Source organism: Eschrichtius robustus, chromosome 1 (assembly GCF_028021215.1).
Source record: "Eschrichtius robustus isolate mEscRob2 chromosome 1, mEscRob2.pri, whole genome shotgun sequence".
Lineage (NCBI taxonomy): Eukaryota > Metazoa > Chordata > Mammalia > Artiodactyla > Eschrichtiidae > Eschrichtius > Eschrichtius robustus.
In genome coordinates, this window is record NC_090824.1 from 175,637,664 (window position 1) to 175,662,358 (window position 24,695).

Genomic DNA, 24,695 nt, shown 5'->3' on the forward strand with positions numbered 1-24,695 from the left:
TAAAAATTGTGAATCACTATATTGTACACCTGTAACGTATTGTACAGCAACTATACTTCAATTAAAAAATGCGTTTGACAATAAATGCTGGAGAGGGTGTGGAGAAAAGGGAATCCTCTCGCACTGGTGGTGGGAATGTAAATTGATACAGCCACTATGGAGAACAGTATGGAGGTTCCATAAAAAACTAAAAACAGAACTACCATATGACCCAGCAATCCCACTACTGGGCATATACCCTGAGAAAACCATAATTCAAAAAGAGTCATGTACCACAATGTTCATTGCAGCTGTATCTACAATAGCCAGGACATGGAAGCAACCTAAGTGTCCATCGACAGATGAATGGATAAAGAAGATGTGGCACATATATAATGGAATATTACTCAGCCATAAAAAGAAACGAAATTGAGATATTTGTAGTGAGGTGGAAGGACCTAGACTCTGTCATACAGAGTGAAGTAAGTCAGAAAGAGAAAAACAAATACCGTATGCTAACACATATATATGGAATCTAAAAAAAAAAAAAAGATTCTGAAGAACCTAGGGGCAGGACAGGAATAAAGATGCAGACGTAGAGAATGGACTTGTGGACACAGGGAGGGGGAAGGATAAGCTGGGACGAAGTGAGACATGGACATATATACACTACCGAATGTAAAATAGATAGCTAGTGGGAAGCAGCCGCATAGCACAGGGAGATCAGCTCGGTGCTTTGTGACCACCTAGAGGGGTGGGATAGGGAGGGTGGGAGGGAGACGCAACAGGGAGGGGATATATGTATACGCATAGTTGATTCATTCTGTTATACAGCAGAAACTAACACAACATTGTAAAGCAATTATACTCCAATAAAGATGTTAAAAAAATGCGTTTGAAAAAAAGCTAGAGTCTATTGGAAGAACAGAGTCAGAGGAAAGGAGATGTTGGGTACAGCTTGTTCAGTAGAAATTCCGGTGAAACAAAGGCGTGGTTTCAGTTATCATGGACGAGCTTTCTGGGTGCCTTTCACAGGCTGGTGATGTGTGTCCTTAGCTACCTGGCCTCTCACTTAGCTCCCCTGTGGCTATTGTCCTGTGTGTGGTCCAGCCCCCCATCCTCAGGGACCATTTAGGCTCTTGCACTATGATGGGTGATGCACTTCAGTGATGGCTAAGGTGTGCTTTGTGTAGAGGAGAATAAGGACGCAGGTGAGAGAATGTCATCTGTCCTCTTCTTCAAGAATTTGATAGCAAATCAAGGGAGAACTTACAGTCTCTGGACGCTGAGCCACGATGTCTTTAGGCAGGTGGTGACATGGAGGTAGTTTGGGGGGTTACCTGGCTAGTGAAAGAGAAGTTGTCTCAGAGCTTAGGAGCAAAGTGGAAAAGACAAAGGGGAAAAGATCACATGTTGGCAGGTAGAGCAATGAAGGCGGATGAAGAAAAGAGGAAGCGAATGCCGAGGAAACTGTTTAGGCGAGAGGCCCCGTGGCTGCGTTGCCCAGAAGTTCTAATTTGCAGCAGAGGGAAGGGGAGAGGTGATGCGGGGCCTTGGAGGACGCAGAGGAAGAAGTAAAGATGCTCACACTTAGAGTGCCTGCTCTATGTCAGACCTTGCCCTAAAGGCTTCATTTGGATTCTTTTTTTTAAAAAAAGTATAGTTAATTTACAATGTTGTGTTTCAGGTGTACAGCAAAATGATTCAGTTATACATACATATATATGTTCTTTTTCAGATTCTTTTCCATTATAGTTTATTACAGGATATAGTTTCCTGTGCTATTCAGTAGAACCTTGTTGTTTATCTATTTTATATATAGTCTTGTGTATCTGTTAATCCCAAACCCCTAACTTTTCGCCCTTCCCCACCCCCTTTCCCCTTTGGTAACTGTAAGTTTGTTTTCTATGTCTGTGAGTCTGTTTCTGTTTCGTAAGTAAGTTCATTTGTGTCATATTTTAGGTTCCACATATAAGTGATATCAGCAACCTAATGAGGTTTTACAGATGAGGAAGCTGAGATATAAAAAGATGAAGTCATTTACCTAAGGTCTCACAGCTGGAGGGAGACAGGGTTAGGGTTCAAACTTTCTCAGGTGTACCCCGGCTCTCCCCTCCCAAACCTCCAAAGATGGGAGAATTCGACGCGTATTGAAAAGAACCCAGGTCACGCTAGAACATGTTTTTGGCAAACACTTTTATTGTTTCCACCATACTGAAGCCTGTTACTTTTGTGTCTAGAAACACAGTGATGACACAGTGATGACACTGACATTGCCCACTTACCAGATCTTGGTGAATCTGCTGGTCCATGCAGCCCGTTTCACAGGTAGGACCCGAGGCTTAATGTTTTGTATCAACTATGCATTTGGAATCCCATTCATTCGTTCATCCATCCAATCATCCAGTACATACTTATTAGGCTCCTTCTGTATACCAGGTTCTATAATGACCTTGTGCTGGGCCCTGAGGTTACAACGGTGAACGGGCCAGACAAGATTCCTCCCCTTTAGGGGCCCATAGAGGTGTGCTCTGGGGGCCACTGGCCACTTCTGGCTTTTGAGTGCTTGTTATATGGTGAGTCCCTATTGAGATGGACTGGAGTATAAAATATACACCGATTTCAAAGACTTAGTGCTAAAATAAAAGGTAAAATATCTCATCAATAATTTTTACATTGATTACATGTTGGACCAATAGTAGAGTGGACATAATTGGTTACATAGAATGTATTATGGAAATTAATATTACTTGTTCTTTTTACTTTTTTAAACATGGCTACTAGAAAATTTATGATTATAAATGTGCCTTGCATGATATTTCTATTGAACAATGCTGGTCTGGAGACAAAGCAAGGTTCCGGGCAAACAATCAGAACCCTGCTCCCTCGGGGGGAGCAAGTTGTGTTTCTGGGGCAGGGGACACTGGCATGGAATCGTCTACTCTAGACAGTCAAGGAAGGACATGTGGAAAGACACTTGACACTTGTGTCTCCGATAAATGGTGGGTTTTGTTATTTTCAGTGTCATTTCTAAGAGCAGCAATCTTTTTTTTTTTTCCACACACACACACACTGTATTTTATTTTTACAAGAGATAAATAGACTGACACCAAGCATTGTAAATGGATGACCACAACAATAATTGCAATTACCAAACATGAAACACACTCATGCTATGTCATAATATTGACATTCAGTCCAGTAATCCTCCACTGTAACAGCTCCTTTACTTTGCAGTGAAAATTGATTTGTATATTCTTTGCCTCTGGGTCCTTGTGGGATTTTTTTTTTTAAATTCAAACAGAAAGTCACAAAAATTATAATCATCCTCATCAGTTCACTCAGTCCCATGTAATTTTTTTTTATCTTGATCTTTTGTTAACACTTTTATGAGTTCATCAGTTTTTCATTAGAGTTCTGAAAATGCTTATTCATTCAGTTCAGCAGTATAGTCAGTTACCAGAAACCTGTACTTGTCAGAGTCTTTTACATGAATTCCTTGAAGATGAAACCCTTTTATAGGAACATATTTGCAAAAGCATCACAGTACACCCAGAACTGTCTGTAAATGACAAAAGACTTAAAAATGACCATGGTTAAAGATTTGATGAAAGTTCATAATAATGCAATTGACAAGGAAATTTAGTGATTTCTGAGATATACATATTAAGGTAATAACTAGAATTGTGACTTATAACATTATACCAGAACATATAAGATTTTTAGAAATTTCCTGTAATGTCTGAAACATTTATGTTAACGTATTTCCATACAAATAACCCAATGAAAGTTTAGTATTAGTTGTTTTGTTTGTTTGTTTTTTTTATACTGCAGGTTCTTATTAGTCATCAATTTTATACACATCAGTGTATACATGTCAATCCCAGTCGCCCAGTTCAGCACACCACCATCCCCACCCCACCGCAGTTTTCCCCCCTTGGTGTCCATATGTCTGTTCTCTAAGAGCAGCAATCTTAATCGTGCAGCTCATGTAAGGTATAAAGCGTTCATTTGTTTAACTGCTAGACTCGGTCTTGGGTAGTGATTAGGTGAGCTCAGCCCTTGTGTTAATCAGGGCCTGACTGCGTTTCGAGGGTAAGCTATGAATGGTGTTAACTCTGTGTGTGTGTGTGTGTGTGTGTGTGTGTGTGTGTGTGTGCGCGTGTGTGTGAAAGGGACAGCACCATTTTCAATAATGATGTTAACATTTATGGAGAAATTACTTTGTGCCTGAGATATTCATCTGAGTGCTATTCCTGTATTAGCTCACCTCCTCCCAGGAATGACTCTCTGCACAGGTATCATGATTATCTCCTTCCGGATGGGGGGTAAGAGTCGGGGAGGGTGAGTGGCTGCTTTAGTTATATTACCAGTACGTGGTGGAATCCAGGATTCAAACCCAGAGGATCTGTTGGGAGTGTCACGTCTCTCCCCATTTTGAATTCCAGTCCTGCCACCTACTGACTGAGATTTGGGTCAAACACTCAACTCCACTGAACCTCAGTTCCATCTTTTATAAAACGATGGGGATACCTTTCTTGCAGTGAGATTTAGAGATAACCCGTGTATGATACACACACCTAGCGCAGTACCTGGCATTTAGTACGTACTCAGTAAATTGTGCTTCTTATTCCACGAAGAGCCTCCTATTAGAGTGAATTGTTGCATTAAAATCTCCTATTTTTGTAAACCCCAGACTAGTTAGTTGTGTAGCCACACAGAGCATGACACACAGGGTCACGTCACAGTGTTGAAAGGAGGGGACACTTCTACCTCCTGTTCAGTCCCAAATGTGTACCAGGTGGACTATCTCAAAGGGCGATCAGCCGTTTGTTTACCAGCTTTTTTCTCTCCTGAGATCTCTCTCGGGGTCTGGCATCACAAGAATTGGACCAGTTTTCTTTAGGGTGGGCAGCTCAGGCTGGTGACAAACATAATTGATTTAATAACAGATGGAGTGCAGTTTCAGCCAACAGAGAGAAAACACGGAGGGCTCTCCCCTGGGCTGGGGGGCACGACCCAGGACACACCGAGGCTTCAGTGGGAGGTGGTCCCGGGTGGAGGGTTTCACACTTCCAGCCTGAGCCATCTCCCAACATCGCATCCCATGGGGGAGGAGCCAAGGAATGCCGGAGCAAGGGAAATGAGGGAGGTCTTACTCTCTTCCTGTCAAAAATTAGGAAGACAGTCTTCTCCCAAACTCAAAACATCCAGCCAGGATTCCTACCAATGAACACAGATCAGCTTTTTTTTTTTTTTTTCAGGAAATTATTTTTTATTTTATATTGGTATATAGTTGATTAACAATGTTGTGTTAGTTTCAGGTGTACAGCAAAGTGATTGTTATACATATACATGTATCTATTCTTTTTCAAATTCTTTTCCCGTTTAGGTTGTTACAGAATATTGAGCAGAGTTCCCTGTGCTTTCAACAAGGACTTACTGTATAGCACGGGTCAGTTTTGTGTTTGACTAATTTCTGTGGATTCTGCAGAGAAACAGAACCAGTACATGCACACACACACACACATATATTTATATTTTTATATACACAGACTGATGGGGAGAGAGAGAGATTTATTATGAGGAATTGGCTCACACAGTCGGGGAGGCTGAGAAGCCCCATGATGGATGGATCTGTAAGTGGAGACCTGGGGAAGCCAGAGGTGTGATTCAGTCCAAGTCTGAAGGTCTGATGCCCAGGGGCCCTGATGGTGTTAATACCCAGTCTGAGAACCAGAGAGGATGAGATGAGAGGTCCCAGCTCAGTGAGGCAGGAAAATAAGGGTGAATTTGTCCTTCCTCCCCTTTTGTTCTATTCAGGCCCTCAATGGATTGCATGAGGCTCCCCACATTGGGGCCACTGATTCAAATGCTAATTTCATCCAGAAAGAGCCTCACAGACACACGCAGAAATAATGTTTGATCTGGGTGCCCTGTGGCCTGGCCAAGTGGACACATAGAATTAACCATCACAAGCTCTCAGGGATGCCAATCACTCATTCACTCATTCATTCATCCATCCATCCAATATCTACTGCTTATTATGTTCCAGACATAATCACCGAGTGTGATATTCAGGATTCGATGGGGAGCAAAAGCAGACCGGCCTCTGCACCCCTGGGGCTGGTGGCTCAGAGGGACCAGCAAACATTAATCAAATAATCTGGTTTCTAAAATTAAATAGTTCTCTTCAGGCTCTGAACGTTGTAACTCATAAAGATGAGTCACCAGTTCCTGGTAGCCCAAGGGCCTGAGTCAACAGGAATCTGCCTGGCTTGCTGGGGGACTTTCCTTGACCTGGCTTTGATCAACAGCACCACCTCAAGCAGAAGTCAGGTCCCGTCACGTGGGAGGCTCCTTCCTCCACACCATGGCTGCCCTCCCTCATCCTGGTTTGTTCTGTGATGGTTTTGGGGAGTGGATTCCATCTTCAGTGAGGAGCACTGCTCGCCCTGTGACACTGCGGAGCTGGCTACTGGCCTGTGCAGAACACGGCATCTCTTTGGGGGCAGCCCTGGCTCCTCATCTGCTCTTTTTGGTCATCAGCTTGCTGTAACCTTGCTGCTGCCTGGTGCCGCCACTGAGCCACACCGTCACGGCCACAGGCCCTCACAGGGTGTGAGTGGGTTTCTGAGCCAAGGGCCTTCCCTCACCCCTTCTCTTTCAGCTCCACCAATTCTTGCATTTTCCAGGCCTTTTTGGTGGATTTAATGCTCAATTTGGAGTCTCATTTATTTACATAACATGTACCGGGTGCCTTCTATGTGCCAGGCACTGGCTAGATGCTGAGGCTCTACAAATCCAACTGTGGGACTTTCTATTTCATTATGTAGAAGGAAAAAGTGGAAAGGACCCTTCACCCCTGACATACACATATACATACACACATATACATACACACATATACATACACACATACACACATATATGTACACACATATATATACACACATATACTTACATATGTATACACATATACATAGACATAATACACATATACATATGCACATATACACACATATGCACATATACACACATAACACACCCACATATATACACATAATACACACATACACATGCATACACACATATATACATACACATACATACACACATAGACATACTACACATATACACACATACACATATACAACATGCACACATATACACACATAACACATATGTACACATAATACACGCATACACGTGCATACACACATATATACATATACATACATACACACATAGACATGATACACATATACACACATAAAACATTTACATGCACACACATATATATACACATACATACACACATATATACACACATACACACATCATAAACACACAAAGAAAAGAAAAAACAGTGAAAGGATTAGGGATTTAGGGAAATAGAAGTTTTGATACTGAGTGAAAATATTTGAGGTTGTAAAAACTAGAAAAGACTGAATGAAGGCTCAAGGGTCAAAACATAGTATTAAGGACTACTTATTAGAGGAAAGCTGCCCAAGGCTTTTCCCTCTGTGAAGGACAGAAGAAAGGAGTTTAGGTGAGACAAAAAGAAAAAAAAAAAGGAATCTCATCTGAATCGTGTGATGAGGAAATCGTTAAGCTTAAATTTTTATCAAAGTTACACGTGCACCAAGTTAAAAAAAGTCAAATAGTTATATAAGATTCATGATAAAACCAGCATTTCCCCATCCCAGCCTTCTCTCCTTCGCAGAGGCAATCACTTTTACTGCTTTTACTACTTATTTCTGCTTCTTTGTGTTTTAGGCATCAACACCATTTTTTACTTCCTTCCTTAAAGCTGAGGCTTCAGCTGTCCTTCCCACCCATTCCCATCAGGCATTCACAATCTCCTTGTCCTGTATCCTCTCAAGTTCTGGATGGATTAATTTTTACTGTTTACTAGGCTTGATACAGGTGACCCTGAATAACACAAGTTTGAATGGCACCAACTTGTACTCGGATCTCTTTCACTAAATGCATACAACAGTAGTACACGATCCCTGATTGGTTGAATCCTTGGATGAGGAACCATAGATGCAGAGGGCGGACTGTAAAGTTATACTTGGATTTTCCACTGTGAGGAGGGTTGGCGTCACTAACCCCCGAGTTGTTCCGAGTTGTGTTCCGAGTTGTTCCGGGGCAACTGTACATGCAGAGCCATGTAGTGTATCGATACTGTATCAGTTATTAATTTCTATGTAACCATTGTGTCCTAAATTTAGCAGCTGAAAACAATAAATGTTAATCATCTCACCATTTCAGTGGTCAGGAGGCCAGGTATGGCTTAGCTGGGACCTTTGGCTCAGGGTCTCTCAAGAAGGCCATTGGCTGGAGCTGTGGTCATCTTGAGGATCAACTCAAGGTGGGGGGATCCCTTTCCAAACTCACTCATGTGGCTGTTGGCTGGAGACATCAACTCCCTGCCACCTGGGCCTTTCCATAGGGCAGCTCACAGCACGTAGCTGCTTTCCCTCAGAGAGCGAGGAGAGAACAAGGCCACTTTAGAGACCGTCTGTTACATGCACCATGATTACTTTTTCTTCTAAATTGATTTTAGATATATAAAAGAGTTGCAAAAATAGTATACAGAACTGACATATACTCTTCCCCTAATGTTAAAGCTTAGGTATTTCTCCTTTTGATGCAACTTTTTGTTTCCTTTGAAGTTAAATCAAGCTTGTTATTTGCTTGGCTTTCTATGCACCTGTCACTAATAAAACTCCAAATTCTTTCCTCGAAATCTCCCCTTAGGACATTGAAAGACTTCAGGTGTTCTGTCTATTTCATCTTCCTAAAGAGCTCTCTCCTGGGGCCTTCTGATGACCTGCTCCACCCCCTTGACCAGCTGAACCCGATGCCTGGGGGACAGCAACCATCTTGCGATTTCTCTTCAACACTTCAGGGATTCTCTTACTCCCTTTAATGTAGGATCATCTGTTTCTTATTTTTCCTGATTGCCTGTTTCTCAGCTTTTCCTCTCAGTTTGGTGGAGTGTCTTCTGATGCTTTCTTGAGAATGGTGACTGGGAGGTATGTTTCTTTTTTCTTTTTGTAACCTTGCATGTCCAAAAGTGAATGTATTCTATCCTAATAATTTGAATGATGTTTTATGTGGATATACTGGTCCAGTTGGGAATCCTTTCCCGTCAGGAGTTTGAAGACATTGCTCTGTTGCTTTCTAGCTTCCAGGGATGTCAGTGAGAGATCTGACGCCATTCTGATTCCTGAGCCTTTGAAAATAACCTGTTCCCCATCCCACTTCAAAGGCTGTAGGATCTTCTCTTGTTCCTGGTGTTTTGCAATGATGGGATATTTCTTCGGCTGAGACTGTGTTCTTTCATCTTTCTGGATATTCATTGATACCTTTTAATCTTCAAATTTATGTCCTTCAGTTCTGATAAATGTCCTGGAATTACTTCACTGATGATTCCCTCTGCTTCGTTTTTTCTGAGGTTGCTTTCTGTATTCCTATTATTCAGGTGTGGGACACCCTGGACTGATCTTCTAATTGTTTTCTCTCTTCTTTCCTATTATCCATCTCTTTATTTTATTTGCTCTACTTTGTAGAACGTTTCCTCAATTTTATGTTCTAATTCTTCTATTGTTTTTTAATTTCTGCACTCATGTTTTTAATTTTCAAGGATTCTTTTTTTTTTTTTTTTTTTGGTCATTCGTTAAGTGTATTTTTCACAGTACATTTTCTTGTTTCTTCTTTTAGCTCTCCAAATCTACTAGGGATAGCTTCTCTTCTGGAAGTTTATTTCCCCTTCCTATATAGACTCTGTTTTCTCAGATTGCTTTCTTTCCCCTATTTATTTGATTTGGCCTCTTTCTCATCAGAGATTTTCTTCAGTTGTCTGGTAATCTGTGATTGTTTCCTCATATTTTAGAGTGGGCATCCGTAACGCTGGAGGAGGTGAGTGCACGTGGATGCAGTGTGCTAAGTGAGCTTTTTAAAATTTATTTTACTTATTTATTTATTTTTGGCTGTGTTGGGTCTTCGTTGCTGTGCGCGGGCTTTCTCTAGTTGCAGCGAGCGGGGGCTACTCTTCATTGCGGTGCGCGGGCTTCTCATTGCGGTGACTTCTCTTGTTGTGGAGCAGGGGCTCTAGGCGCGCGGGCTTCAGTAGTTGTGGCTCGTGGGCTTCAGTAGCTGTGGCTCGCGGGCTCTAGAGCGCAGGCTCAGTAGTTGCGGTGCACGGGCTTAGTTGCTTCGCGGCATGTGGGATCTTCCCGGACCAGGGCTCGAACCTGTGTCCCCTGCATTGGCAGGCGGATTCTTAACCACTGCGCCACCAGGGAATCCTGGTGAGCTATTGCTGTTGGCTGAGCTGTTGAGTTTGGGAAGCCCCCTTGGCCCTCCTGCTCTCCTGCCTTCTTGGCTGGAGCAGAGCCGGGAAAACTCAACTGATCTCTTGCCTATGCGGGGGAGGGGTGGTTAAGGCCTGACTATGAGTTCTGAGAGCCAAATAGGGACAGAGGGCTGGGATGGGGGCGGGGAGGTGGTGCATGGGTATATATCCACTGAAGCCCCTTCACCCACGCCTCTGTGTCCCCTACATACTAAGATGCAAGGAGAAGTGATTCCTTAGAATACATGTGAAAGGAAGCTGCTATTACTATGTATGTGGGACTGTTAACTGTGATTAGTTCATCTGTGAAGGCTCCTTTCCCTCTGGTCCTTATCTTTGGTGGTAGATGGGGTTTAGCACAGACCTGTGTGATTTTGACTTTGACACTAGTTCTTCCCCCATCTGCCTCCTTGTCTTACGTTTGGAGGCCTGATCTCCAGATAAGGTGTACTGTGTCTCCACGCTCCAATTGCTGATTCACAGGGCAAACAGCACACCTTGGATGGCCTGGGGTCTTCAACTAGACCAGTCATTTTTCTAACTTGCCATTTGTCTCCTGGAGTAGAGGGGGGAAGAATTATGACACACATATGTAAAAATGCAGGAAGGACCTACCACGCCATCTGCATTCCGGTTTTCAGCTCCAATGAGCCGTACCGTTCCTCTTTCTGACTATGGACATGGCTTGGCGATGCTGGTGGTTTGTACCAGGGAACTGCTTCCTCACACACATGTTATAAATACACGCACCAGGTTGTTGCAACTGGAAAACACACTGGAGAGCGCTGAATTTGTTGAAGTAAATGACTTTAGCTCAACAGCTGATTCAGAAAAGAGGAAATTACAACTGAAAATGCAACAGGAGAAGGAGAATCCATGTTGCTTCCAAGAACATGGGCAATTTTATCATCTGTTTTCTCAAAAACAGGTGATGAGTATGTCAGGATAAGGTTGGTTGAATACTTGAGAATTTTTCTTTTCTCCAGAAATACCTCTTTCATTTCGTGAATATCTCCTGAAGGTCTTCCATGGGCCAGGTCAGTGCTGCTGTCAGTATTGTCAGCGTCCCTGAGATCCTGGCTGTCAGTGCGCTGTGCTGAGTGTATTTTTCAGAAGTTGTCCTTTCGTTTCCCCTGCTCCTACTTTTTTTTTAGCCATCGTGACAGGTCTGAATAAAGCACTGTGATGTTTCTGTAATTTTCTCTATCAGTAAGATACATGCAGAATTAATGGAATCCCCAAGTAGTAAGACCTTCCAGATCAAGGGACAAAAAATTTAGCAGATATTAAAACTGCCCAATATCACATAGCCATTGATAGTGATATCATTTTTGCTCTGGGAACGTAAATGCTAATGTCACACTTCAATGGATAGTACATTTAAAAAATCACCTCTAAGCACTAGAGCTCCCAAATCAATCCCCCTTGTCATTTACTAGACTTTAACACCTTAGCTAAAAACAAGTCTATTGTCCATAAAAGTTATTTTTAAACAACCTTTATTGAGCTATAATTCATATACCATACAGTGTACCATTTTAAAGTATAAAATTCAATTTTGGGGGTATATTCACAGAGTGGTGCAACCACAACCATAATCTAATTTTAGGACATTTTCATCACCCTCAAAAGAATCTCTGAATCCACTTGCTGTCACTCCCCATTCCCCCAATCCCTAGCCCTAGGCAACTGTTAATCTACTATCTGTTGCTATAGATTTGCTTAGGCTGGACATTTCCTAAGAATGGAATCATATAATAAGTGGTCTTTTGTGACTGGCTTCTTCCACTTAGCTTAGTGTTTTTGAGTTTCATCCATATTGTAGCGTGTATTAGCACGTCATTCCTTTTTATTGCTGAATGTTATTCTGTTGTACGGATAGACCATGTGGTATATCCATTCATCCGTGGATGAACATTTGGATTGTTTACACTTTTTTGGCTATTATGAACAACACTTTGTGTACAAATCTATGTGTGGACATATGTTTTCATTTCTTTTGGTTAGATACCTATGAGAGGGATTGAGTCATTTGGAAACTGTATGTTTAACATTTAACTGCCAATCTGTTTTACAAAGTCATTGCACCATCTTAAGTCATATCAACAGTGTATGGTGATTCTAGTTTCTCCACATTCTTGTCAACATTTGTGACTGTCTATCTTTTTAATTTCAGCCATTCGAGTGTGAAGTAGCATCTCATTGTGGATGATTGAGCATCTTTTCATGTGCTTATTGACTATTTGTGTATATTTTTTTAGAGAACTGTCTATTCAAATCCTTCACCCATTTTATTTTTTAATTATTTAATACATGTTTTTAAAAAAATTTTATTTATTTTAATAAAGGCTGTGTTGGGTCTTTGTTGCTGCCCACGGGCTTTCTCTAGTTGCCGAGAGCAGGGGCTACTCTTCGTTGTGGTGTGTGGGCTTCTCATTGTGGTGGCTTCTCTTGTTGCAGAGCATGGGTTCTAGGCACACGGGCTTCAGTAGTTGTGTCACGTGGGCTGAATAGTTGTGGCTCGCAGGCTCTAGAGCACAGGCTCAGTAGTTGTGGCACATGGGCTTAGTTGTCCTGCAGCATGTGGGATCTTCCTGGAACAGGGCTTGAACCCGTGTTCCCTGCATTGGCAAGTGGATTCTTAACCACTGTGCCACCAGGGAAGTCCCCGTCCATTTTAAAATTAGGTTATTTGTCTTTTTCTTGTTGAGTCATAACAGTTATTTATATATTCTGGATACTAGGCTCTTATTGTATATATGACTTGCAAACATTTTCTCCAAGTCTGCTTCTTGTTTTTTTTTTTTTTTTTTTTTACTTTCTTGGTGATGTGGTTTGAAGTGCAAACATTTTTAATTTTGATGAAGTCCAGTTTATCAATTTTTTTCTTTCATCATCTGTGTTTTTGGTGTCATGTCTAAGAAATCATTGCTTAACTCAAGGTCATGAAGATTTACTCCCATGTTTCTTTCTGAGTTTTATAGTTTAATTTCTTTCATTTAGGTCTGTGATCATTTTGAGTTAATTTTTGTGTATGGTGTGAGGTGGGGGGTTCAGATTCATTCTTTTGCATGTTGGTATCCAGTTGTTTCCAACACCAGTTATTGAAAAGACTGTTCTTTCTGCATTGAATTACCTTGACATCTTTGCTGAAAATCAGTGACCACTAATGAAAGGCTTATATCTGAATTCTCTATTCTGTTCCATTGATCTGTATGTCTATCTGGATGCTAGTACCACACAGTTTGATGATTGTAGCCATGTAGTTAAGTTTTGAGATCGGGGAGTATAAGTCCTCTAACTTAGTAATTCTTCAAAACAATGATGCCTCTTTTTAAATAAAGGGTTGTTTGCCCTACAGTTGATTTTGAAGGGTTTGGAGAAATCAGTTGATATTCTTTAGTGGAAGTCAAGAGCTTTATGTGCCCAGATGTCCAACAGTAAGAACACTGTTGTATGACGTGTTTTCTCATACATCTGCGATAGCACATGAGTCAGCCTTTGGCTAGTCATGGAGACCTTCTTGAAGAGCCTTATTTCAGAAGTTTGATTTGTTCCACAGACATTTACCCAGCATCTCCCACACGTCATGGCCTGTTCTAGAAGCTGGGGAGAGAAAAGTAAACGGGGCTCAGCCCCTGCATTCAGAATGCTCACAATCTGGCAAAGAACTGGCCAGAATTTTATTGTTGCCTTTCTGGAGACTGCCAACTTAAACCCCTTCACTTTATAGGTATGAAAAGGAAGCCTAGAAAAGAGATTTGCATGAAAGCTACAGTGTCCACAAAAGTAAATAACTGTGAACACAGTGCCTTGCACATAGTAGGCTCTCAAAAAATATTTGCCATGATTTGCTTACTAGATGGTGTGAAGGCTGGTGTCTGGGACAGCTCACCATGGAGGGACAGACTCAGAAGGCTGAGAAAGTGCTCAAGCTCCTTCTGGGGTGGGGGGAACGTTCACATTTAAAGATTCCTTTGTGCTCACTGCCCGGCCTTGGGCTACTGACAGTACTCTTGGCAGCCAGCTTTGCCCTGGAGCCTGCACTTATCCTTTCTTTCTTTTTTGGCCCAGGGTGTCTGGAGACAGGTTGAATAACCACCCTGGAGTTCTGCCAGAGTCACAAGATGAGGAAGGGCAAGAAGCACAGCAGGAGACAGAGAGCAGGGTGGCGAGGTGGGGGTGGGGATGCAGAGGAAGTTCAGCATCATGTGGCTTCAATGGCTCAACTCTGCTCAGGGGCCAGAATTAGTTCAAGCAATTGAGACTCTTGGAAAGCCTGACCCTTCCCCTGAGGGTTATTTGTTTCCTCCTGTCTGGTGGGTTTGTCTGGCTGTTTCTCCAAACCTACAAACACAGAGTTCTCTAGGCAGAGCCTTCATTCAGGTAGGCAATTCCAGGGGCCCCATGTGCAGTGTAAACTCAGCTGTGACCCAAACCAAGTCATCAGTTGTGGCCAGTGTCTGGTATGGATGGGGCTACCGAGCTGAGTTCCAGAGAAGGAGGACCAGATTTTGTGTGCTCCTCTCCACCACTTATGGAGGAAATAAATAGAGGAAATAAATGTGAATGCAGAACAAGGCTAGGGGCACATCAGAACTGAAAGAGAGAACAGCGCTGAGGTTGAAAGCAAGAACTGGAGACAGATTGCTTTAGGTGGAATTGTGGCTACTTGTGTGACATTTCTGTACCCAAATGTTCTCATTCAAAACTCCCAAAATCTCTTTCTTTTATCCACAGCACTGTTACCTTCTAGTATGCATGTAACGTATTTATTTATTACATTTATTGTTTACTGTCTTTCTCATTGCCCACCCATAAAGGACAGAAATCACTGCTTTTGTTGTGGTTGTCTTTTAATGTATCCTCAGAATCTAGAAGACTTGGGACGTGTAGAAGGTACTCATTAAATATTTGTTGAATATGGTTAGTAATGGTACCAACCTCAATTGGATTGCTATGAAGTTAGATGAGAACATACTATAATATGTTCAGGGCAGTGTCCACCTCATAGTAAGTGTCACATAAGTAGAGTGACTGTGTGTCCCATGTCCAGTTGGCCTAGGGCAGACCTGCTTTTGACCTGTTTCCTGGAGAAATTGCTAACAGTGCTCCCTTTCATAAGAAGAAGAAGAAAAAAAGACTTGTTTTAGATGTTAAATTATATGGTTTTCCTACATATAAGTGTTTTTACTCATTCATTTAAGAAGTTAAAAAAAATTATGTACTATTTACCAGGTACCATGTTAGATGCTAAGAGCAGTAGCCATAGTTCCTTTCCTTCTATTATAGAACTTAACGGTCTGTGGACTCTCATGGGGGAACTTTAAGAACAGGATTAGGTAGACAACCTCATGGCTTGAACACACGGGTCATAATAATAATTGGATCTACAGCCATGTGGTTCTTTGCTGTTTTATGAAGAAGTTTTTCATTTATCAGTTTTTACAGCAACCCAACAAGGCAGAAATGATGACTCTTACCCTTTTTTTTTTTAACATGTTTATTGGAGTATAATTGCTTTACAATGGTGTGTTAGTTTCTGCTTTATAACAAAGTGTATCAGTTATACATATACATATGTTCCCATATCTCTTCCCTCTTGCATCTCCCTCCCTCCCGCCCTCCCTATCCCACCCCTCTAGGTGGTCACAAAGCACTGAGCTGATCTCCCTGTGCTCTGCGGCTGCTTCCCACTAGCTATCTATTTTACATTTGGTAGTGTATATATGTCCATGCCACTCTCTCACCCTGTCACAGCTCACCCTTCCCCCTCCCCATATCCTCAAGTCCGTTCTCTAGTAGGTCTGTGTCTTTATTCTCATCTTACCACTAGGTTCTTCATGACCTTTTTTTTTTTTTCCTTAGATTCCATATATATATGTTAGCATACTGTATTTGTTTTTCTCTTTCTGACTTACTTCACACTCTTACCCTTTTACTGATGAAAATCTGGGGCTCTGAGAAGACAAATAACTTGGTGAAGTTTGCATAACTATAGAGCGCTAGTCCCAGGCTCTGATTCCTACGCATTTTCCTGCTGCCTCGCATCAGCTGCTGAGAGGGTCGACAAGATGACCTGGCAGCCCTTTTATGACATGAACTCAGTAATTCTGCATTGCTCTATGATATGTAGCTCTTTTCTTACTAATTCTTTAAAATTATATAGATTACACTGATTAAAGGTGGGATATACATTTTCAAGGCAGAAGAACCAATTCTTCTGATTTCTAATCTTGCCTGGTCCATGAAGTACAGCCATTCTCTTACCAAGTCTAAGACAGCCCTGTGTGTGGTGGCTAACTGCAGCTTTTCTCATGTTCCTCTGCCTCCCTCTAGAGACTCAAGTCCAGAATTACAATTATATATTTTATATATTATTATATATATATAAAAAATAGTAATATGTAATATAGTAATATATATTATATACATCTATAAATAAAACAGTAATGTAAATATATATATTATATATATATATATTCTTTGCAGTAGGGAGTTATTGTAAGAACACAGAAGCTACAAAAAAAGCCAAGTCTTATCTACTCCTTCCTTCCTTGTCTCCCTCATGCCTAATGCATGGGAAACTCTAATAACTACCAAGGACGTGAAGATAAAAGCCTGGCTCAGGTTTTTACCTTTGTGTTCTTTTTTCCCATTTAGGACACTTTGGCAACCCGTCTTTGTACAAAAAAAAAAAAAAAAAATCAAACCCTCCCCCAAAAAAACAAAAAAAAGAGGATTTAAAACTTCAGAGGAAGAGTGGAAGTAAAATTTCAAAGGAAGGGGAATTCCCTGGTGGTTCAGTGGATAGGACTCCATATTTTCATTGCAGGGAGCATGGGTTTGATCCCTGGTCGGGGAACTAACATCCTGCAAGCTGTGCGGTGTGGCAAAAAAAAAAAAAAAAAAAAAAATCAAAGGAAGAGTGGAAGTAACCACTCTTTCCATTTCTGATCTTTCTCATATGAGGTTAAACACAGTGTGGTTTTGCACTTGAGACTCCATTAAGGGGCTGGGACCACTTTTTGCTGTGTATCTGTACATTATATCCTGACCACTTTCACCCTACGTTTCTTCCCTCCTTCCGGCTCCTTCCCCTCCTCCACTCCTCTCTCTAATCCTTCACTATTGCTTTTGTATTTTGTGTGTGTGTGTTTTTTTTTTTTTTGGAGGGACTGGTTCTTTATTTCAAAAAGACATTTATCAATGTTCAGTATCAAAACAGTTACACTATTGTTTTTTCTTTCTCCCAATCGGCCCCCAAAGAGACCACACCAAAGGGGAGTACATTTTAAGCCAATTAAGCTGTAGGATGCACACCTAACTGACCTCACTGAAACCTCACCAAAAAGGGGGGATTGGGTAGGGAAAGAAACTTTAAAAGATCAGCACACTGCCAGCCCAGACTGTAGAGGGCTCTCACAGCCAGATGGGGTGACCAGTGTGCCCCAACCCCAAAGAAGCCAAGTTTCAAAATAATATAAAATTTAAAAACAATTTTGTACATAAGCTATTCAAGATTTCTCCAGCACTCACTGATAGAGTGCACAATGAAATGGCACTTTTAGAGACAGCAGCTTCAGACCCAGAAAAGGGTGATGAGATGAGTTTCATATGGCTAAATCAGTGGTGAAACATAATTTTCTTTCCTTTCTTTCAAGGAGGGCGGGAGAGCAAATAAGTGGTCGCCTCAAAATAAGGGGCACATGATCCATTCTGTGAGCGGCTGGGAACAGGGTAGAGCTGGGACAAGGATTTGGGCTCAGAGGTCTTACCATCTTGATTTCATCTGATCACTTTTGGTGGAAAAAAAGTTGCCCAAAGATACCGTAAAGCTGAAAACCTGAACAGCGCTTTTTTTTTTTTTTTTTTGGCTAACTCCTTCTGGAATCACCTTTCTGGTTTGGCGGGGACTTTTTGCAGAGCAATGAGGTTTCCCAAAATGGAGTCCTTCTCTGGGCTGTTTGGCTCTCAGAAAGGCAGGCCCATACCTTTTCCCCTCCTCTACGGAGAGGGCAATATGCATTAAGCTGAAAAGTTACCTTCCAAAAGTGAGAAAGGGATTAGACTGCTGCTTCAGAACTATGGAATTATCTGGAATGTTTTACAAATGGCTGCTACATCAACAGCAACAGAAAAGGCAATTGCAAAATGTGTCCATCACAGCATGCTTTTCAAGACACCTGGCATTGTGCTCACGTTCACTTAAACGTTGTTCCCAAAGATGCTCAGCCTCTAGCCCAAATGGAATCTCTGGGGAGAGGCAGAGACAGTTTGGCAAAAAGGACACAGGGGTGGGGGTGGGAGAGGTGGCGAAAGGAGAAAGCAGCCGTCCAGTTAAAGATCAGCCCTCAGCTTAAAGGTCAGCTTCGGGCAGGCTGGCCTCAGCGGCAGGGTGGGCCTGGCGTGCTCTGCATCTCATTCAGGTCAAGCAGAGTCTGGTCCAGCAGCATCCTTTGTGTACAGAGGTGCTCCTCTTTGGTGCATTTCAGTTTATCTTCCAAATCATCAATTGTCTTTTCCAGCTTGGCTACCGATCTCTCAGCAAACTCAGCACGGGTCTCTGCCTCCTTGAGTTTATCAGTAAGAATCTTTATCTCTTCCTCATATCTGTCTGCTTTTTGAGAGTACTTTTCTTCAGCAGCGCTCAGACACTTCAGGTTCTGGTCCATCAGTCTGACCTGCTCATCCATCTCTCGGCACCAGGACTCTGCCAGCTCAGCTCGCTCCTCTGTGCGTTCCAAGTCTCCCTCAATAATCACCAACTTACGAGCCACCTCTTCATGCTTTGTATCTGCCTCTTCTGCAATGTACTTAGCTTCTTTGAGTTGGATTTCCTGGAGTTCCATTTTTTCTTCATCTTTTAAGGCTCGGTTTTCAATAACCTTCATACCTCTCTCGCTCTCATCAGCAGCTTTCTCAGCTTCCTCCAGCTTTTGCAGGGCGGTGGCCAGGCGCTCTTGAGCGCGGTCCAGCTCCTCTTCAGCCAGCTGGATCCTACGGTTCAAGGAGGCCACCTCAGCCTCAGCCTGTTCCCGGGCCCACCTTTCTCCCTCCGCTTCCCGCTGGAGGTGCTCGGCCCTCTCCTGTGCATCATCAGCCTGCTGCTGCAGAACCTGGATCTTGCGCTTCACCGCCTCGATGGTGGTGATCCCGGCCATGGTCCCCACCCAGCCCCTGCTTGCCTTTGGGTTCCTGCCTCCTCCGCTTGGCGTTGCAGCCGCTTCTCCTGTATTTTGTGTTTTATCTGGTCTGCCAACCAATATTCTAGGCAAGGAAGCCAGGGACACCATCAGTACGGCTCAACCCTGAGGGTTGCTCTCTCTCCTACGGAGATCACTCACCTCTGTGCTAGAACATTTTGTTTCTAGCAACTTGCAGACAGTAAACACTCAGAGGCAGGGTGGGGCGGGAGTCAGACTTCTTAATGATACTGTCACCAAACAAACACTAAGGAATTTGCTACCAGCCTGATGCCTTCCACTTGGAAACCAGGAAAGGTGGGAAGGGGTTCTAGCATGTTCTCTTTACAGCAGGATCCAAGTAGCTTGATTCTACCATCTACTACCCGGAGTCTAGCTTAGCATCCAGGTCTCCATCACTGGCATGTTGTCCCCGGGAGCTGCCCAGTGTCACTGCACCAAGAGTTCCTAGATCTTTCCCAGCTTACAGCTGACATTGGTGGGTCTCAGATGAGATGTTTGATAGCCACAGAAACAACGCTTCTCCCCATGCTAGGGGCTTGAGGGAACTTGGGAAAGGTATTATATAGATGTTTCATATAGAATATGGGATGATTTTTATCTGCGTACCTCTTGTGATTGTACCCAAGGACACTGTACTGCAATTCAGTGTTTCTGACTATAGCTACAGGGCTTGAATTATGTGAATTTATTTTTGTGTCCCCAATGCCTGGGGCATGGTTAATGCTCAATAATTGCTTATTTCAAGAATGAATGAATGTACTATAAAACTCTTACAGGAAAACACGGGCAGAACACTGACATAAATTGCAGCAATATATTTTTGGATCTGTCTCGTCTCCTAGAGAAATGGAAAATAAAGGAAAAATAAACAAATGGGACCTAATTAAACTTGAAAGCTTTTGCACAGCAAAGGAAATCATAAATAAAACAAAAGACAACCTAAGGACTGGAAGAAAATATTTGCAAATGATGCAACCGATAAAGGCTTAATTTCCGAAATATACAAACAGCTCATACAGCTCAGTATCAAAAAAACAAACGAACTGATCAAAAAATGGGCAGATCTAAATAGACACTTATCCAAAGAAGACATACAGATGGCCAAAATGCACATGAAAAGATGCTCAACATCGCTAATTATCAGAGAAATGCAAATCCAAACTACAATGAGGTGTGTCACCTCACACTGGTGAGAATGGCCATCATCAAAAAATCTACAACAGTATATGCTAGAGAGGGTGTGGAGAAAAGGGAACCCTCCTACACTGTTGGTGGGAATGTAAATTGGTGCAGCCACAATGGAAAACACTATGGAGGATCCTTAAAAACTTAATATAGAACTACCAAATGATCCAGCAATCCCACTCCTGGGCATATATCTGGAGAAAACTCTAATTCAAAAAGATACATGCACCCCAATGTTCACAGCAGCACTATTTACAATAGCCAGGACATGGAAGCAACCTAAATGTCCTTGGACAGATGAATGGATAAAGAAGATGTGGTACATATATACAATGGAATATTACTCAGCCATAAAAAAGAATGAAATAATGCCCTTTACAGCAACATGGATGGGCATATAAGTCAGAAAAAGACAAATATCATATGATATCATTTATATGTGGAATCTAAAAAAATGATACAAATGAACTTATTTACAATATAGAAATAGACTCACAGATATAGAAAACGAACTTATGGTTACCAAAGGGGAGGGGGAAGGGATAAATTAGGAATGAGATTAACAGATACACACTCCTATATATAAAATAGATAAACAACAAGGACCTATTGTATAGAACAGGAAACTATATTCAATATTTTATAATAACCCGTAATGGAAAAGAATCTGAAAAAGAAGAAAAAAATGTATAACCGAATCACTTTGCTGTATACCTGAAACATTGTAAATCAACTATACTTCAATAAAAATTTTAAGAAAGAATGAATGAATGAGTAATGATTAGCCTGAGCATTACTTTGTTCTTAAAATCAGACACAAATATTTATTTTTTCCTGAGTAGAATTTCTAGGCTAACAGCTATGTGTAATATGAAGGCTTTTGAGAAAGGTCTTCACGATTTTATCATGTTCATGGTGAGAAGACATTAAGGTACATACGAAGAAAAGACAGAAGATACTAGGCTACAGGCAGAAAAAAAGAAAAAAACCCCAAAGTCAAACTTTCTAATAAAAAATACCCATGGATCTGATAGCCGAGAGACAGTTTTCAGCCGTTATGGTCATAGTTTTAGTAGTAAGAATAAAAAATAGAGAATTCGACTCTTTCTTTGCCAAGGTTAGTTAAAGGCAAAATCTTTACTATTATCAGGGAGAGAGAGCATGATACTGTAGGGAAACTGAGGCAGGAAATAGCTAGAGGACTTATGCAAATTCCCACATAAAATTTAGATTAAAAATTCCCTTTAGTGCCAGACTGTTTGACAATGGATTCCATTTGCCATATTTATACCTGAGTAATGAGCAGATCTGCTTGTTCTGGGCAGTAGTTTTCCTTCTGGCAACTCTGTGCGCTAGGCAATCCTGTGTTTGACATTTTCTCAATTGGGCTTTCACGAGCTGTTCTTCTTGTTTGTGTACTGCTCACCCCACATCCCCCGGAGCCTGACCCAGGGCTTTGCCTGTTCTCTTTCTGGCAGGTCTTCCAATTACACGTGATTGGCATTTCAACCATGGGACTCCTGAGCGCTCAAATTCTTTCCGATCTAGGATGTTAACTAAACCATTGTGATGATCATTTTGCAGTATACACACATATCAAGTTGTTATGCTGTACAACCAACATGGAAACAATGTTATATGTCCATTATATCTCAGTAGAAAAAACAAACAAAAAAGATTTTTAATAGTAAAATGTTAACCTGGGTGGGTGGAAAGGCAGAAATTTTGGAGGAGGGAATTTGCCTGGTGTCTTCCAAACCGGTCCTAGTAGATGACTCAGTTTTTCGTCCTGCTTTTTCCAAAAGGACATTTGCATGATTCTGGATAAGGGGTTGGTGGCGAGGCAGACCCCTACTCCTGGGAGTACCAGGCTCTGAACTGAGTACCAGTTACTTCCCCAAACTGCCCATGTTCCCCATTGAGCCCACGGGAACAGTGACAGTCCCAACACCTAAGGCATCTGTTGCCAAGGAGACCATCTGGCTGGAATGATGATTTCAGCTTGGTGGAGTTCTAGGTCAGGCATGTTGGCTGGCTGGAGCTGGCACAGCCAGGGTCCATCTCTGAGGGCAGCTTGGCCATTTGTTTTGGGCCTGTGTCGTAACCAACACTGCTCATATTTTATCAAAGTGGAGAAAAAGCATAATGAGAACCGTGCCCTTTGAAACTGAGACTGGTTTGTAAAAGAGCAAAGTCTAAAACATGGTGTGGATTTAAAATGTGCAGCATTTCAGAAAGTCCTTGGTTTAGAATTAATTTATGTTAGAACTGGAAAGACCTTAGAAGATACTTATATCAAACATCACCCTAAGATTATTCTTTTAAGTCTCAGAATTGTGTTCTAGTTCAGTCTCCGCCACCCACTAAGCAGGTTATTATTATTATTATTATTATTATTATTATTATTTTGGCATCTCTAAAAGGAAAAGTTTGGGAGACAATGCTTTGGGAAATATCCTTGTTCTCCTTACTTGCTGCAAGTAATAAATGCTTCCTTCTCCCAAAGTGGGAGAAAAAAGCGAAAAGTTTGCACAGTGGGGCCCCACGTTCTTTTCAGCACAAACCTGTGATTCCAGAATTTGGTTGTAAAATTAATGTTAATGTAAGTTGTCCCCTAGTGGCTAAAGTTAAAATTGCAGATTATATCAGCATGGAATTTCTGGATGCAATAAGAAACCTAAATTCTACAGTAACACAGTGATTACCCTTTTAAATGAAATAATGCAGGTACAACAATTGGCACCCAAGCTCTCAGTAAACGGTGGGGATTATTCCCATGTACAGCTCACGCTCACTGTGCTTCAGAGGAACTTTCACACGAGTGTAAAAAGAAACCTCGACCATTGTTGACTGCCATATCGTAATAGTAAAAATTAGAAACAGCCTAAATGCCTATCAGTAGGATGGTAGCGTGCTTGCCCCATGAAATACTATACAAAGTGAAAATTAGTTATCTAGAGTTACATCTGACCACCTAAGTCACAGCATAAGTACACATTTAATGCAAATTACCCTCCTCAATAATTTTACCCATTTATACTCTTTGGAACAGTGTATGAGGGTTCCCATTTCCTCATATACTCACCAATACTTGTATTTGTCTGATTTAATTCTTTGGGCCAGTCTGATGTGAAATGATATTTTATTTTTTAAAATAAGTTTCCTCCTCCTTAATAGAGAGGTTAAGCATGTTTTCATACTTCTGTCATTTGATTTTCCTCTCTGTGAATAGTTAGTTCAAATCGTTGTTCTAGTTTTCTACTGATTTGAGAGTCTTTTTATTATTTATTTGTATGAGTTCTTTACAATAGATAAGAACTTTTCAGTGGCTGTACACTTTCCTCCAGTGTATGGCTTGTCTTTTCACTTTTAAAATATCCTTTTTTTCATATACAAGTTTTACATTTTAATGTAGTCAAATATGTATTATATATGTGTGTGTGTATATATATATATTTTTTTTCCCTTTATGGCTTGTTTTATCTTGTGGTGCTGTGTTTAAGCAATCCTTTTTCTCTCTTAAGACAAATATTCTACTATATGTTCTTGAAAGTTAAAAAGTTTTTCAACTAAGTCTTTAATTTACCTACAATTGATTTTTGTGTATGGTGTGAGGTAGGGAACTAATTACATTTTTATATGGATAATCAATTTTCCTAGCTCCATTTATTGAATAACAAATTCTTCCCTGTCTAAGGCAATGGACTGTGGGATCAGAGTGCCTGGGTTCAAATGACAGCTTCACTTTTGATTAGTGGTATGATCTTGAGACAGTTACTCAATCTCTCTGGGTTTCGATTTCTTCATCTGTAAAACGGAAATAATAATACTAGCAGCTGTTATAGGATTATTGGAGGTATTAAGCAAATTAAATCTAACAAAAATTATTTTTTTATTTTTTATTTTTGGTTGCATTGGGTCTTTGTTGCTGCGTGTGGGCTTTCTCTAGTTGTGGC

The 24,695-nt window shown here is 41.4% G+C and overlaps 1 pseudogene; it reads right to left on the reverse strand.

Annotated features, from left to right (window-relative positions):
• Positions 1–18,732: 18,732 nt before the first annotated feature.
• LOC137765245 (tropomyosin alpha-3 chain pseudogene) lies at positions 18,733–19,525 on the reverse strand (annotated as a pseudogene).
• Positions 19,526–24,695: the final 5,170 nt, after the last annotated feature.